This window comes from Ovis aries, chromosome 4 (assembly GCF_016772045.2).
Source record: "Ovis aries strain OAR_USU_Benz2616 breed Rambouillet chromosome 4, ARS-UI_Ramb_v3.0, whole genome shotgun sequence".
In the NCBI taxonomy this organism is placed as follows: Eukaryota; Metazoa; Chordata; class Mammalia; order Artiodactyla; family Bovidae; genus Ovis; species Ovis aries.
In genome coordinates this window covers 79,023,464-79,040,008 of record NC_056057.1, presented here as the reverse complement: position 1 = coordinate 79,040,008, position 16,545 = coordinate 79,023,464, and the positions used below count along the sequence as shown (strand labels likewise).

Below are 16,545 nucleotides of genomic sequence, written 5' to 3'. Positions count from 1 at the left end.
TTATATACACAAGCATGGGAAATACAAGCAGGAAAGACATGAACCTGCTTTACTCTGTACTCTTCAGACCACATCAATAATACTGGGCAATGCACTTCAGAAGACAACATATCAAATAGAGCAACAATTTCTACCTAACAGTAAGATTTACAATGTAGAGTCCTGGAAATTACTTATAAAAATAGTCTCTATTTCACTGAGTCTGAAGATGGGGCCTACAAATATGACTTTTTTTTTTAAGTTTCTATAAAACAGGCAGAAAACAACAAAATGGCAATAAGCACATACCTATCAACATTACTTTAAAAGAAATGGACTAAATTCTCCAATCGAAAGGGATAAAGTGGCTATACAAAAAAAAAAAAAAAAAAAAAAGCCCCAACTATGTGATGCATGTAAGAGACAAACTTCAGCTTTAGTTATACATATAGGCTCAAAATGAAGGGATATTCCATGCAAATGGAAACCAAAAGAGAGCCTAGGAAGCTGTATTTATTTCAGAGGAGAGAGCCTTTAACTCGAAAGTTGAAAAAAAGAAACAAAGAAGGTTATCATATAATGATAAATGGGTCAAATTCATCAAGAGGATATATTGATCACACATAAACATACATACACACACATCTAACAATGTACCACATACATTTCTTAAGCAGATACAAAGGAAGAAACAGACGACAATGCAATAATAGTAGGGGACTCCCAATGCCCCACTTTCAACAATGGATAAACTCAGAAACCAATAAGGGAACCTTGTTCCTGAACTATATGTTAAACCAAATGGGTCTAACAGACAAATATAGAACATCCCACCCTAAAGCAGAAGCATACACAAAACATGACTTCCCTGGTGGCTCAGACGGTAAAGCGTCTGTCTACAATGCAGGAGACCTGGGTTCGAGCCCTGGGTTGGGAAGATCCCCTGGAGAAGGAAATGGCAACCCACTCCAGTACTATTGCCTGGAAAATCCCATGGACAGAGGAGCCTGGTAGGCTACAGTCTATGGGGTCGCAAAGAGTCGGGCACGACTGAGCAACTTTGCTTTCCTTTACCCTAAGCAGAAGCGTACACAAAACATACTCCAACACAGATCATATGTGCAGTCACAAACCCAGTCTTAGCAAGCGTAAGAAACTGAAATCATACCAAGTATCATTTCTGACCTAGATGATACCACTGACAGAAGGAAAACTGGAAAATCCAAAAACGTGAAAATCAAACAACATATCCCTGAACAACCAATAGGTAAATGGAGGAGTCAAAAAGTTAATTTTAAAAATCATGAGACAAATGAAAAAGAAAACACAACATTCCAAAATTCGTGGGATGCAACAAATGCAGTCTTAAGAGGGAAGTTTATAGCTCTAAATGCCTACATTAAGAAAAAGAAAAATATCAAATAAACAATCTAAACTTCAACTTCAGCAAACTAGAAAGAGAAGATTAACTAAGTCCAAAGTTAGCTGAAAGAAATAACAATGATGACAGCAGAAATAAATAAAATTGACCAGAAAAGCAACAGAAAAATCAACAAAATAAGAGCTGGTTTTGATAAAATAAACAAAATTCAAAATCCTTTAGCCAGATAAACTGAAAAAGAGAAGACTCAAATAAACAAAATGAGAAGTGAAAGAAAAGACATCACATCTGATACCACATAAATACAAAGAATCAAAAGAGATTACTATAAACAATTGTTGCCAACAAACTGGGATAAGCTAGATGAAATGGATGAATTCCTAGAGGCATAAACCCTATCAAGAAGGAAACATGAAGAAACAGAACATCTGAACAGACCTATCACAGAGTAAGGAGACTGATTCAGTGATGAAAGAACTCCTAACAACAACAACAACAACAAAACAGAAACAGTGGTTTCACTAGTATGTGCTTAGTTGCTCACTAGTGTCTGACTCCTTGTGACCCCATGGACTGGCAGGTCCATATGGAGCCTGGCAGGCTCCTCTGTCCCTGGAATTTTCCAGGCAAGAATACTGGAGTGGGTAGCCATTTCCTTTTCCAGGGGATCTTCTCAACTTAGGGATTCTCCAGTAAATTCTACAAACATCTGAAAATGAGTTAACAACAATTCTTCTCAAACTCTTGCAAACAACCAAAGAGGAGAAACCCATTTTACCAGACTAGCATTACCCTGATACCAAAGCCACATATAGACACAGACAATACAATGAAAGAAAACTACAGGCCAACATATCTGATGAATACAGATATAAAAATACTCAGCAAAGTACAAGCAAATCCAACAGCACATTAAAAAGTCACCATGACTAACTGAAATTTATCCCCAGGGTGCAAGAATGGTTCAACATCTGCAAATCAACAAATGTCATTTAACACAATGAAAGTTTAAAATCATATTATTCTGACAGATGCACAAAAATGATTTAACAAAAATTCCACATGCTTTCATGATAAAAACTTTCAACAAAGAGAGTAGAAAAGAAATGTACATCAACATAATAAAAGCCAGATAACAGTTAATATCACACTCAATGGTGAAATGTTTGAAGGCTTTCCTCTAAGATCAGGAATAAGTCAAGAATGCCCATTCTTACCATTCCTATTCAAAATAATATTGGAAGTGTTAACCAAAGCAATTAGGCAAGAAAAGAAAATAAAAGGCATTCAAATCAGAAAGAAAGGTGTCTCTCCCTGCAGATGACATGATCTGCTATGTAAAACATCCTAATGACTATACCAAAAAACTAATCAATAAATTCAGTAAAATCATAGGATACAAAACCAACATACAGAAACCAAAGCATTTCTATTCATTTCCTATGAAATATCTGAGAAAGAAATAATGAAAACAAACCCCTTTATAATAACACTGAAAACAATAAAATACTTACAAATATATTAACCAAGCAGGTGAAAAATTTGTATTCTAAAAACCATAAGACACTAAGAAGTTGAAGACACAAATAAATGGAATTATAGCTCATATTCATAAACTGGAAGACAATATTATTTTAAAAAATAGCCATAATACCCAAAGCCATCTATAGATTTAATGCAATCCCTACAAAAAGCCCAACTGCATTTTTCTACAGAAATAGAAAATGTAAAATTGGTATGGAACCATGAAAGACTCAAAATAGCCAAAAAAATCCTAAGGAAAAAATCACTTCCTGATTTTTACTTTTTGTACTTTTCTAAGAATTTGTCCATGAGAGTAAATCTTAAATATCCTCACCACATATCCACACACAAGTGGTAATCATGTGAGGTGACAGAGGTATTAACTAACCGTACTGTAGCAATCATTTCAAAATACATACATGCACCAAATAATCACTTTGCACATCTTCAACTTACATATTATACATCATTATTCTCAAGAAATCTGAGAAAAGAGCAATATCTTTTTGAGCAAGATCTTTAAAAAGAAACAGTAATATAAAATGACAAATTAACATCTTTGTAAAAGTTGAAATACAAATGAAATTTTAAAATACACCATGTATTCTTTGTCCTGTTCAAAAGTCTTTCATAACAAATATTCCAGATGTAGAAAAATTCCACTCATTTTGCATTGACACTGGTCAAATATAAAGTGTATCAAAAAAGAATCCCTCAGGTGAAGTATTGGGGCACATTACCTCTATAATCGCCTATAATTTAATAATAAACTATTTTGCTTACTCTGGTTTTGGTTTTGCTTTGAAATACTGCTTTTAATATTCAGATTTTATATTAAGTTCTTATTTCATACTGAAGTATTCCATAAAAACATTCATACTTTCAATTCCTTAGTATTCGGCGGGGGGGGGGGGGGGGCACCCTACAGTCTATCAGTGAATATTCTGAACTTGAAAACACCATCAAACATTATTGGGTAATATTTATATATACATCGAGCTCTCATAGCAAGGTTAACAGTACTACACAAAATACTAAATTGTAACTGCCAATTTACCAATTTATTTTGCTCCCAAACTTGTTATTTCTTGGAACATCACTCATAGGATTTATAATTAATATAAATTTATTTTACTCCTAAGAATACCTGTTAGCAGCAGACAGAGGATGAAAACATATTTATAAGATGGCAAAAACTATGAGTAAGACCAGCTTATTAATCATGAGTCAGCTTTTCTCCCAGATGCTTCTTTCTCAGTTCCCAGACCTTTACTTTCTACTCAGTATGTCAGCATGCCCCATTCTTGCTTTCCCCTTGATGCCAGTGGTACCATTAAAACAAATGGTAACCAATAGTATTGATTGTTAAGCTTTAATTCTCAGGAAATTTTAAATTCCTTTTTCCTGTTTCCCTGACTATTTAAATAATTTTTCTCAGCTTTTGGAATTCGAATAAACATAAAATTTCCTGAGAAGTGCTAGGAATGCCTTCCCACATGGAAATCCTATTTTATCCAGAGATCATTGCTGTGAGTCTCCAGAATCTGTCCTAAAGTGAACAGCATCCATTCAGTTCAGTTCAGTCGCTCAGTCATGTCCGACTCTTTGCAACCCCATGAACTGCAGCACGCCAGGCCTCCCTGTCCATCATCAACTCCTGGAGTTCACTCAGACTCACATCCATCAATTTGGTGATGCCATCCAGCCATCTCATCCTCTGTCGTCCCCTTTTCCTCCTGCCCCCAATCCCTCCCAGCATCAGAGTCTTTTCCAAGGAGTCAACTCTTCGCATGAGGTGGCCAAAGTATTGGAGTTTCAGCTTCAGCATCATTCCTTCCAAAGAACACCCAGGACTGATCTCCTTTAGAATGGACTGGATTGGGAGTTACTAATCAGCAATATTCACCCAATCTTCCTATTTCATCTCCCTTGTATCCCAATTTCCAGAGATATCTGGTATTGCCTAGTTTTTGAGCTTTCTGAGGATTTACAAGGTAAATCTGATCTTCTGCCAATTTAGGGTTCATGAGGCTTGCGTGTCTAGATAAACTGACATTCTTGTTTAAGCTTTTCAGTTTTTCAAACTGTACTGCTCATCTCCTTGCCTGATGTTCTGTCCTTTGGATCCTTACTATAGTTTCAGTAGGGTTTCAATAGGCAGCTAGATCAGAAGTTAACTTGCCATCTTAATCCAGTAAGAATCTTCACTTTTAACTAGTGTTTTAAGTGACTGTGTTGCATGCAGTCTCAAAACACACTTTCAAACACTAAACTGCAGGACAATCAGTAGAAAGTACCCAGAATAGTGAACACAATGAGAAGTACTTGGAGCTAAGGAGATTTACAAAGGAGAATATGCTGAGAGCCACAACAGCAACTTCAGTAGCTAAAGAGCTAATGGGGGAAGAGAAGTTGGGCTTGTTCTCTATGCCTCCAAGGAAAGCTAGAACCAGTGTGGGAAAACTGCAGGCCAGGGATCTCGTACAAGACAGAGAACTTAAACTCTCCCAAAAAGGAGTGAACTGCCCCGGGAAGCCAGAAATGCAGGAACAGGCTGCACTACTACCGCTTATTCGGGGTACCACCAACAGCATCTAAGCCCCAGATGGTTGTGTGGTCCAACCGGTGGCTGTGGCAAGACTCATACACACGCAGAACAAAGTTAATGGATAATTAAAAGCGAGAAGAATGATTTTACAAAGAGTCATTTTAGGCACACTCAAAGTTCTCAAATACAAAGCATTGTCTACACTTCGAATATACCAGGGTAATGACTGCCTGGTCCTAAACTTCCTTTTCTCAATCAGAATATAATTTTTTTCTACACAGAATCTGAACTCAGATGTGCTTTTATCCTGAGATTTGAGTGGAAAAGTGACAAAGTGATAAGTCCCCATGAGCCACAAACTTTAATATATTCCTAAGCCATCACTTCTTTACCTAAAATGCGTGTTGGCTTAAAAACAGGTCCCCCTGCTTCTATTCTGCTCCCCTAGTCCAAACAAGGAACAAAGAAGAAACCAGAGAAGATGGAGCATAGTGAGCAAGGGAAAAGTGGCATAATGTGAGGCTGTAGCAGTAAGCAGAGAAGCCAGATCACAGGGAGGGGCTGGTAGGGTAGACTATTGGTCAAACTAAATATTTCTGCTTTATCCTAAGCATAATGGTAAATAACAGAAAAGTTTCAAGTAGGAGTATGACATGATCACATTTTATATTTTTTAAAATAGTTTTTGTGTGAAAAGTAAAGTTAGAAATATCACATTTTGTTGTTGTTCAGTTGCTAAGTCATGTCCGACTCTTTACAACTCCATGGACTGTAGCCCGCCAGGCTCCTCTGTCCATGGGATTTCCTAGGCAAAAACACTGGAGTGGACTGCCACTTCCTTTTCCAGAGAATCTTTCCAACCCAGGGATCAAACCTGCACCTCCTGCATTGGCTGCTGCTGCTGCTGCTGCTAAGTCGCTTCAGTCGTGTCCAACTCTGTGCGACCCCATAGACGGCAGCCCACCAGGCTCCCCCATCCCTGGGATTCTCCAGGCAAGAACACTGGAGTGGGTTGCCATTTCCTTCTCCAATGCATGAAAGAGAAAAGTGAAAGTGAAGTCGCTCAGTCGTGCCCGACTCTTAGTGATCCCATGGACTGCAGCCTACCACGCTCTTCTGTCCATGGGATTTTCCAGGCAAGAGTACTGGAGTGGGTTGCCATTGTCTTCTCCAATGCATGAAAGAGAAAAGTGAAAGTGAAGTCGCTCAGTCATGTCCAACTCTTATTGACTCCATGGACAGCAGCCTACCAGACTCCTCCATCCATGGGATTTTCCAGGCAAGAGTACCGGAGTGGGGTGCCATTGCCTTCTCTGAGATACAAGTCAGGAATTCCTTTTTGAGTGAGTTAGGTTTGAAAACCAGAATCACCTAACTGTGAATGTCTCACAGGCTCCACTTTATCATTTCTCACTAAAAACATCTCCATTAAAGCTTCAAACTCAAGATCCTGGCGATAGATGTTATAGATGGGGTTCCTGCCCGCAATAAATACTGGAATATAAAGCACCTGACATATGTCTCTGATAAAATTCTACCAGATCACAGATTCACCCACAACACTGCAGGTATTCCTTCCACAAAGGTTAACCTTAAAGAGTTAACTCCTAATTCTACAAACATTTAAAACTATCTGAAAACAAATACAAAAGAATTAAAGGATGCTTTCATCCATAGACTGCTTTGCTAGGAGTAAGATAGCTTTAGATTCTAGAGTTAAATGTCAATTCTTAATTAACTCGCCTGTTTTCCTGAAGTAAAAACTTCACGTTAGTTATTTTGCAGCAGACACTCTCTGTGTCCTGTTATGGCCCAACACTGCCCCCTGTTGGAAGGCATCACAGGCAAAATGATCTTATTCCTGAACAAGTTTGTGAAAAAGTTCTGAGTTTCTGAAAGAAAACGAAAAGGGATCATGTTTATTTTATCCTTTTTAGTCCATCGCATTTGAGTAAAAATCGCTGGTAAAGAGAAAAGGAATGAAAATCACCTTACTGCTTCCCACAGTAAAAAGCACAAAATGGCATTTACTTTTTGGTTACCTGGGTAATGGAAAGGTGACCCTGAAGAGAGCAGGAGGGAGTTTTTGAGGTGAGGTGTACCCTGACTACAGTAGCAGTTACACAAATCTATACGTGCATTACAATTTACAGAACTAAACCAAAAGGTAAGATAGTCAATTGTACTGCATGATAAAACACAGATATAGAATAAGAGGATAAAAACACTCAGTGCCACATGTTTATAGAAAGGAAGAAAAATCCTAAAGTTAGAATGCAAAAACATTCACATAAAATTCAAGTTTTGCTGTTTATACCTCAGTCTGAGCTATAGAAAGGTCCTGATCTGACACAAGCCTGTTGAAATATTTAATACGGACTTGGAAGCATCTCTGAAGGTTAATGATGTACACCAGCAGTAAAATCACTTTATCCCTAGCACAGACAAGTCTGATGAAAGGTAACAATCTATTACCAAAAACTAGGAGTTAATATTCACCTTTCTCTGGTAACCTCAAAAGAAGAATTATAAAGGCATTTTATGTGAGTGTGTTTAGTCTTACCTAAAAAGCTGGAGCATAAACAGTCCAAGCTGGATACTCAGCATCTATGTTATCTTGGTATTTTGGATGCCAGGGAAATCCCATACAAATCTAAGTTATATTCAAGTTCCAAGAGTCTGGAGCACCCAAACCCATCTGGGGACCTTTCAAGTGCATCTGTAGTCGCCAAATGAAATAAGGAACCAAGAGCCATACAAATGGATGACCAGGTGAGAGAGCCCAGATGACCAACTGACCCAAACTGAGAGCAAAAGCCACATTAACACCTCTGTTCCTTCCATCTCTCCTGATAATACGCTTGCTGTTTACCATGGGGTATGGGCTGTAACAGTGATGAAATGTTAAACAGGAAGTTTACAAAAGATGTTAGAATTGGAACAGAAGGGGAAGAGAGTCTGGCAAGCATGAGATCTTAGTTTTCTAAGATTTGGTTGAGTCATACTGCTGTCTGTTTACACTTCCCCACTGATCGCAGAGAGGCCAGTTATTGAGCAGGATCACAGTACCCACAACAACATAACACTTCCAACTTCAGGGGAGTAGTTGAAAAAATAAGGGTACAGTAATAAGAGAACTGCCAGGAGAAATATCAATAACCTCAGCTATGTAGATGACACCACCCTTATGGCAAAAAGTGAAGAGGAACTAAAAAGCCTCTTGATGAAAGTGAAAGAGGAGAGCGAAAAAGTTGGCTTAAAGCTCAACATTCAGAAAACGAAGATCACGGCATCTGGTCCCATCACTTCATGGGAAATAGATGGGGAAACAATGGAAACAGTGTCAGACTTTATTTTTTCGGCTCCAAAATCACTGCAGATGGTGACTGCAGCCATGAAATTAAATGACGCTTACTCCTTGGAAGAAAAGTTATGACCAACCTAGATAGCATATTGAAAAGCAGAGACATTACTTTGCCAACAAAGGTCCGTTTAGTCAAGACTATGGTTTTTCCAGTGGTCATGTATGGATGTGAGAGTTGGACTGTGAAGAAAGCTGAGTGCCGAAGAGTTGATGCTTTTGAACTGTGGTGTTGGAGAAGACTCTTGAGAGTCCCTTGGACTGCAAGGAGATCCAACCAGTCCACCCTAAAGGAGATCAGTCCTGGGTGTTCACTGGAAGGACTGATGCTGAAGCTGAAACTCCAGTACTTTGGCCACCTCATGTGAAGAGTTGACTCATTGGGAAAGACCCTGATGCTGGAAGGGATTGAGGGCAGGAGAAGAAGGGGACGACAGAGGATGAGATGGCTGGATGGCATCACCGAGTCAATGCACATGAGTCTGAGTGAACTCCGGGAGTTGGTGATGGACAGGGAGGCCTGGCATGCTGCGATTCATGGGGTTGCAAAGAGTCGGACAAGACTGAGTGACTGAACTGAACTGAATAAGAGAATAATATTGGTCATTTCCCACTCTTCACTAATTAATGACATGGATATCTTTGCACTAAACTTGCTTGTCAGAAGCAGCAGTATTCACAGCATACCAGACTAATTGCCAAAGTATCCAACGAGATACTCAGCAGAATAACAGAACAATCCAGACCTCTGCAATGATGCAAGTCTGCAAAATTACCCCCATCTTACCATCTGTCATGAAAAGCAATTTCCCAAAAAGATTGAAAACACAGAAAACAAACATTGAAATCAAACAAGCAGCAAAAAAAAAAAAAAGGCAGGAGAGTAGATCACAAACAAGTTTGGGATCTGGGAACCTATCCAGGTAAACTTATTTAATCTGGATTCTAGCACATAATTTTAAAACTCCAAGACTTCCAAAACCTAAGACAAAAACTCCCACATACCTTCAACCAGGAAATGGCTCTTTGAATTCATATTTTAGAAAGGTAAATATGATCATTAATACATGCCTAAATTACACAACTCTTTTAAGCCTTATATTTTATGTGAATGACAAAAAACACTGAAGCAAACTGATGGTTCCTCAAAAAATCAAACTGAGAAGTACCCTGTGCTGTGCTTAGTCATTCGGTCATGCCCGACTCTGTGCAACCCTATGGACTGTAGCCCACCAGGCTCCTCTGTCCATAGGGACTCTCCAGGCAAGAATACTAGAGTGGGTTGCCATGCCCTCCTCCAGGGGGTCTTCCCAACCCAGGGATCGAACCTAGGTCTTCTGCATTGCAAGTGGATTCGTTACCATCTGAGCCACCAGGAAAGCCCAAGAATACTGGAGTAGGTAGCCAATCCCTTCTCCAGGGGGTCTTCCTGACCCAAGAATCAAACCGGGGTCTCCTGCATTACAGGCAGATTACTTACCAGCTGCGCTACTGGGGAAGCCCGAGAATTATTCTATGACCCAGCAATTCCACTTACGGTATACACTCAAGAGAACTCAAACAATAGCTGTGTACCAATGTTTATAGAAGCACTATTCGTAATAGCCAAAAGATGGAAACAACCCACATATCTATGAACTAATGAACAGATAAACAAAATGTGATATATGCCTATAATGGAATATTACTTAGCCTTAAAAAGGAAGAAAATCCTGCAATATGCCACAAGGATGAACCTGAAAGACATGATACAAAGCAAAATAAATCAGACACAAAGAGAAATGCTATATTCCAGAGACAAAGTGGAAAGGTGTTACCAGAGCTGGAGAGAAAGGGAACTGGGGCGTCATTATGTAACAGGTTATACAGAATTTCAGGTCAAGAAGATAAAGGTTCTGGAGAGGATGGTGGTGACCGTTGCACAACAAAATGAATGCACTTAATGTCACTGAATAGTGCACTCACACGGTCAGACGCTAAATGTTATGGACATTTTACCACAATTTAAAAAAAAGCAAATACTAGAGCAAGAAACACACAGTCCTCCCGACAAATCAGGCCATATGGAAATAATGAAGCCTCAGGTATTGCATGTAAATTAGAATTTTACATGGGAACTATTTTTCTAGGGAGCTTTGATATATCAGTTCAGTTCAGTCACTCAGCCGTGTTTGACTCTTCTCAACGCCATGAATCACAGCATGCCAGGCCCCCCTGTCCATCACCAACTCCCGGAGTTCACTCAAACTCACGTCCATCGAGTCAGTGATGCCATCCAGCCATCTCATCCTCTGTCGTCCCCTTCTCCTCCTGCCCCCAATCCCTCCCAGCATCAGAATCTTTTCCAATGAGTCAACTCTTCGCATGAGGAGGCCAAAGTAATGGAGTTTCAGCTTTAGCATCATTCCTTCCAAAGAAATCCCAGGGCTGATCTCCTTCAGAATGGACTGGTTGGATCTCCTTGAAATCCAAGGGACTCTCAAGAGTCTTCTCCAACACCACAGTTCAAAAGCATCAATTCTTCGGCACTCAGCCTTCTTCACAGTCCAACTCTCACATCCATACATGACTACTGGAAAACCATAGCCTTGACTAGATGGACCTTAGTCGGCAAAGTAATGTCTCAGTTTTTGAATATGCTATCTAGGATGGTCATCTACTCAAAATGTTCAGAGACCCTAAAAATACCTGAATTACCACTACCTTTAAATCAATGAAATGAGAAAAACAAACACCAAATAATGTTAATAGGATTTTATAAAACTACTATTCCCAGCATATCACAATCAATACACAACCAGCATAGTTACACTGAAGCTCTGCACACATAAAATCTTCAAATAAACTTCTGCATGTATTAAGTACCAACTATTTGATGACCAACTGTCCAGCACAGCTCTCAAAAATCTAATGCACTACACTAAACATGAAGATGAGAATAAGAAAATAACTGTTACAGAAAGCTTAAAGAACAAAGCTGAAGCAGATTTTAGCGTGTTTTTCAAGGCAGAAAGACAGGGAGGCACAAGAGTCAGAAACAATGAACACTCTACAGGCACACTTTCGAGACAGTGTGTGTTCAGCTCCAGACTGTCACAATTAAGTCAATATTGCAATAAAGCGAGTTACATGCATGTTCTGTTTTCCCAGGGCATGTGATAGTTATGTTCACACTATACCACAGTCTATTAAGTGTGCAACGGCATTATATCTAAAACCAATATATATAATTTAAAAACAGTTTACTGCTAAAATTCAAAAAACGAAAACTAACCATCATGCGGGCTTTCAGAGTCATATCTTTATGGTGGTGGAGGGTCTTTCTCTGATGTTGGAGGCTACTGACTGATCAGGTGGTGCTACTGGTAAAGAACTTGCCTGCCAATGCAGCAGACACGTAAGAGACATAGGTTCCCTGGGTCGGGAAGATCCCCTGGAGGAGGGCATGGCAACCCACTCCAGTATTTTGCCTGGAGAATCCCATGGACAGAGGAGCCCAGCGGGCTACATTCCATGGGGTCACGAGAGTTAGACATGACTACACTCTGACTGATCAGGGTATGAATGCTGAAGGTTGAGGTGGATGCAGCAATTTCTTAAAGTAAGACAACAATGAAGTTTGCTGCACTGACTGACTTTTCCTTTCCCAAATGGTTTCTCTGTAGCAAGTAATGCTGTTACACAGCATTTTACCCACAGGAGAACGTCTTTCAAAATTGGAGTTAACCTCTCAAACACTGTCACCATTGTATCAAATAAGTTGATGTAATATTCTAAATACTTTGTTGTCATTTCAACAATCTTCACATAATCTTCACTGGGAGTAGGTACCATCTCAAGAAATCACTTTCTTTGCTCATCCATAAGAAGCAATTTCTCATCCATTAAAGTTATATCATGAGATCACAGCAATTCAGTCACATCTTTAGACTCCACTACTAATTCTAGCCCTCTTGCTGTTCCCACCACATCTGCAATTATGTCCTCCACCAAGTCTTGAACTCCTCAAAGTTATCCACGAGGGTTGGAATCAACTTCTTCCAAAGTGAAAGTGAAAGTCGCTCAGTCGTGTCCAACTCTTTCTGACCCCATGGGCTGAGCCTGCCAGGCTCCTCTGTCCCTGGGGAGTCTCGAGGCAAGAATATTGTAGTGGGTTGCCATGCCCTCCTCCTGGGGGTCTTCTCAACCCAGGGATCAAACCCAGGTCTCCCACACTGCAGGCGGATTCTTTACCAGCTAAGCTACTCGGGAAGCCTGACAGTGTAATACCTGCTTTCACCTGAACACTTAGAGGCCGCTGCAGGATTATCAATTAGCCTAATTTCAATATTACATTTCAGGGACTATGGAAGCCCAAGGAGAGAGGGAGAAACAGGGTAACAGTCAGTTGGTGGAGCAGTCAGAACACACACATTTCTCAATTAATTTCAGTCTTATATGGGCACAGTTCATGGCACCCCAAAACAATTACAATGGCAACATAGAGGATCACGGTTGACAGATCACCATAACAAATTAATAATAATGACAAAGTTTGTAATACTGTGAGAATTACTGCAATGTAACATAGAGACACAAAGTGAGCAAATGTTGTGGGAAAATGGCACCAATAGAGTTGTTTGATGCAGGTTTGCATCAGAGGCCTTCAATTTGTTAAAAAACACACACACACACACACACACAATAATTAAGGCACAATAAAATAAGGCTTGCCAGTAAAGCTGAACGGCAACCCATTCCAGTACTCTTGCCTGGAAAATCCCATGGATGGAGGAGCCTAGTAGGCTGCAGTCCATGGGGTCGCTAAGAGTCAGACACAACTGAGTGACTTCACTTTCACTTTTCACTTTCATGCATTGGAGAAGGAAATGGCAACCCACTCCAATGTTCTTGCCTGGAGAATCCCAGAGATGGGGGAGCCTGGTGGGCTGCCGTCCATGGGGTCGCACAGAGTCAGACACGACTGAAGTGACTTAGCAGTAAAGCTAAACATGGTACCAGCAACTCAGACAAACCAGGTAACTAACATGTTAGTTTCTGTATTCCTATCATTTAAGAACAGTATCCCAAACAACCACCCAGAAGCCTTTTAAGGAAAACATTCACAGTACTGACCACATAAAAACATAAAGCATTAGAATAGTAAAATACAGAAAAAAGTTAACAAGTAGTCTGAAAATATCTGTCCCATATCTAACAGCTAAGGGGCTAATATCTTTACAGAAAAAACTCCTACAAATCAATAAGGAAAAGGCAAACCCAGCAGGGAACAGAAAAATTATATAAACTGTTTTCCACTGCTTCATCTTTCAAATCTTAAAATGCTGCTCACAGGCTCTTCACATCAATTTTCCTAAGCCTGGTCTTTCACACTTAGTAATTCACTCTGAATTACTCCCACAGATCTGTACAACATGGTCTCCAGGAAAAGTCAAAATTAAGCTCATGTGCTTCCCATTTAAAGGAACTATTGCATAATCCCGAAGACTGTCATACACCTGATGAAAGACTTGACCTAGAATACATAAAGCACTCTTACAACTCAATGGTAAACAAAAGCTTAGTTTTTAAATGCACAAAGGAATGAATAGACATTCCTCCAAAGAAGATATACATGTGGCCAATGGCACACAAAAAGATGCTCAACATTAGCCATCAGGGAAATACAAATCAAAACCACAATGAGACAATGCTTCACACCCACTAGAACAGCTAGAATTAAAAAAAAATTAAAAAGATAATAAGCGTTGGCAAGGATGTGAAGAAATCAGAACCTTTATACTGCTTATAGGAATATAAAATGGTGCAGCTGCTTTAAAAAAAAAAAAAAGAAGTCTGGTAGTTATTCAAAATGTTAAATGTAGAATTACCGTTATGACCCAGGAATCCTACTCTTACGTACACAGCCAAGAGAAATGAAATCATTATGCTTCCACAAAAAACCGTGTACACCAATGTTCATAGCAGCATTATTTAGGATAACCAAAACAACTGAAATACCCATCAACAGGACCAATGGATAAATAACTGGTGGTATATCCACACAGTGAAACAATATTCAGCAATAAAAAGAAATGAAGTACTGATACACTTCAACACGTTAAGCGAAAGAAGACCACATGGTTTATAATTTTATCAGCCTATTCTAGAATTGTCCAGAATTGACAAATATATTTATATATTCAGCAGATTAGTACTTCCTTAGAGCTAAAAGTGGGGTAAGGAGGAACTCAAGGGAGACTGCTAATGGGTACAAGGTGTCTTTAAAAATGGTTTAAAACTGTGGTTGTCGGATGTACAACTTTGTGAACGCACTAAAAAGCAATGTGTGTTTTAAAATTCCATGGTGTGTGAACTATATCTCAATCAAGCTGTTATTTTTCAAAAGGACTGCAGGTTGGGCTTTTTCTCCCCAATTTTAACTCCATTTTCCCCTCAGTTCCTAAAACAGTGTCTGGCAATAACCACGAATTCACTAAATTCTGACTGAATGGAAAAGTAAATTTGCAAACGTGGGTAAACCATTATAATTAGCCAAAGAGATGAAATTACTGCAGGATGGCATGACAGGGGCATAGAGCATGTATGTGTAGGTGTGTTTCCCATGAACAGGAGATGAGACTGAAAAATTCAGCAGAAACAAGACTTTGAAGTGTCTTCAATCCAGCCAAAGGAATTTGTACTATCCTGAATCAAATGGGAAGGCCAGTAAGGTTTTAAGTAGAGGATTAACAGTCAGATCTGTGTTTTAAATGTGTAAGTTCAAGTAGAGAGTTGCTTATATCCAAAGGTGAAGGTGAGCAATGCCCCTCAGGTAAGAATAAAGAGGAATAAGGGGAAGAGGCCAGGAAAAGCAGCAAAATATAATACTTGTGCGTTTTTTGAATTACAGCCCTTTCCACACACGCACAGACTGACAAACATGCATACGCACGCTTATACGAACACCCGAAAATCACTTAAACGCTGAAAATCACTTCTATGGTCAGCCCCCTTATGGAGCTCAGCTGTGATAGAAACGAATGATCAGGACCACCGAGCCACAGTAATCTTTTATACAATCATCTAGGCAGGGTCTCTCTCAAACTGTTGTAACCTGGGACCACCGACAAAGTGCAGTTCCACCTCTTCACAAATGTGCTCCTGGAAATGCTCACCAAGGACCACGGGGCAAGGTCACGATTAGCCCACCAGGGGTCACCCAATCAGGCAGCTCCAGGAGGTGGCGACCCAGCAAGGAGGTGGCCCCTGACGTGCTGCCCTAGCAACAGTCCGCCCCTCGCGCAAAAGCGGTCTCCAGAACGACGGGAACAAATGCTTCTGGAGTAGGACTGACCCGACTCTTTTTTCCCGCGTGGACGCTAACCTGTTAGGCGTAGAAACACCTAGCCGCAGAGAGCATGACGGCCCCTTCCGGAAGTGGAGCGTGTGGGAGTGGGTGGGGCAAACGCCGGCGGGTGGACACGCCCCGCGGGGAGCAGTCGAGACTTCCGACGTCATCTCCTCTAGGGGCTAGAGCAGTCAGGTTTGAATGAATGATTTCATATCAGGGCGCCAAAGCGACGGCATCTCAGGCTGAAATTGGTTCCGCTCCCCGGCTTCTCAGAAGCTTGTCGAGCGCGAGTAGGGCATTTGTGTTCTCAAAGCTCAGCTTTCTGTTTTGTGCACGCCATTAGCCCCCAACATACTGTCAGTCCATCAGCGGTTGCCTAGAAAATTTAAAACCACTGGTTCCTATTGCTCCTCGCAGGG

The 16,545-nt window shown here is 40.2% G+C and overlaps 1 protein-coding gene across 17 annotated transcripts in view; it reads right to left on the bottom strand.

The window, feature by feature from the left end:
- LOC101118606 (cytochrome c oxidase assembly factor 1 homolog) overlaps positions 1-16,229 on the bottom strand; it is a 101,318-nt gene extending 85,089 nt beyond the window's left edge. For 9 of the 17 annotated variants that reach the window (XM_060414792.1, XM_042248713.2, XM_042248716.2 and 6 more), the window contains exon 1: positions 16,160-16,229. The gene's annotated coding sequence lies outside the window, so the exon portion shown is untranslated. Of the gene's footprint in view, positions 1-15,950 lie in introns of all 17 variants that reach the window. The other 8 variants (XM_060414794.1, XM_042248724.2, XM_060414797.1 and 5 more) reach the window with 3 other exon arrangements.
- Positions 16,230-16,545: the final 316 nt, after the last annotated feature.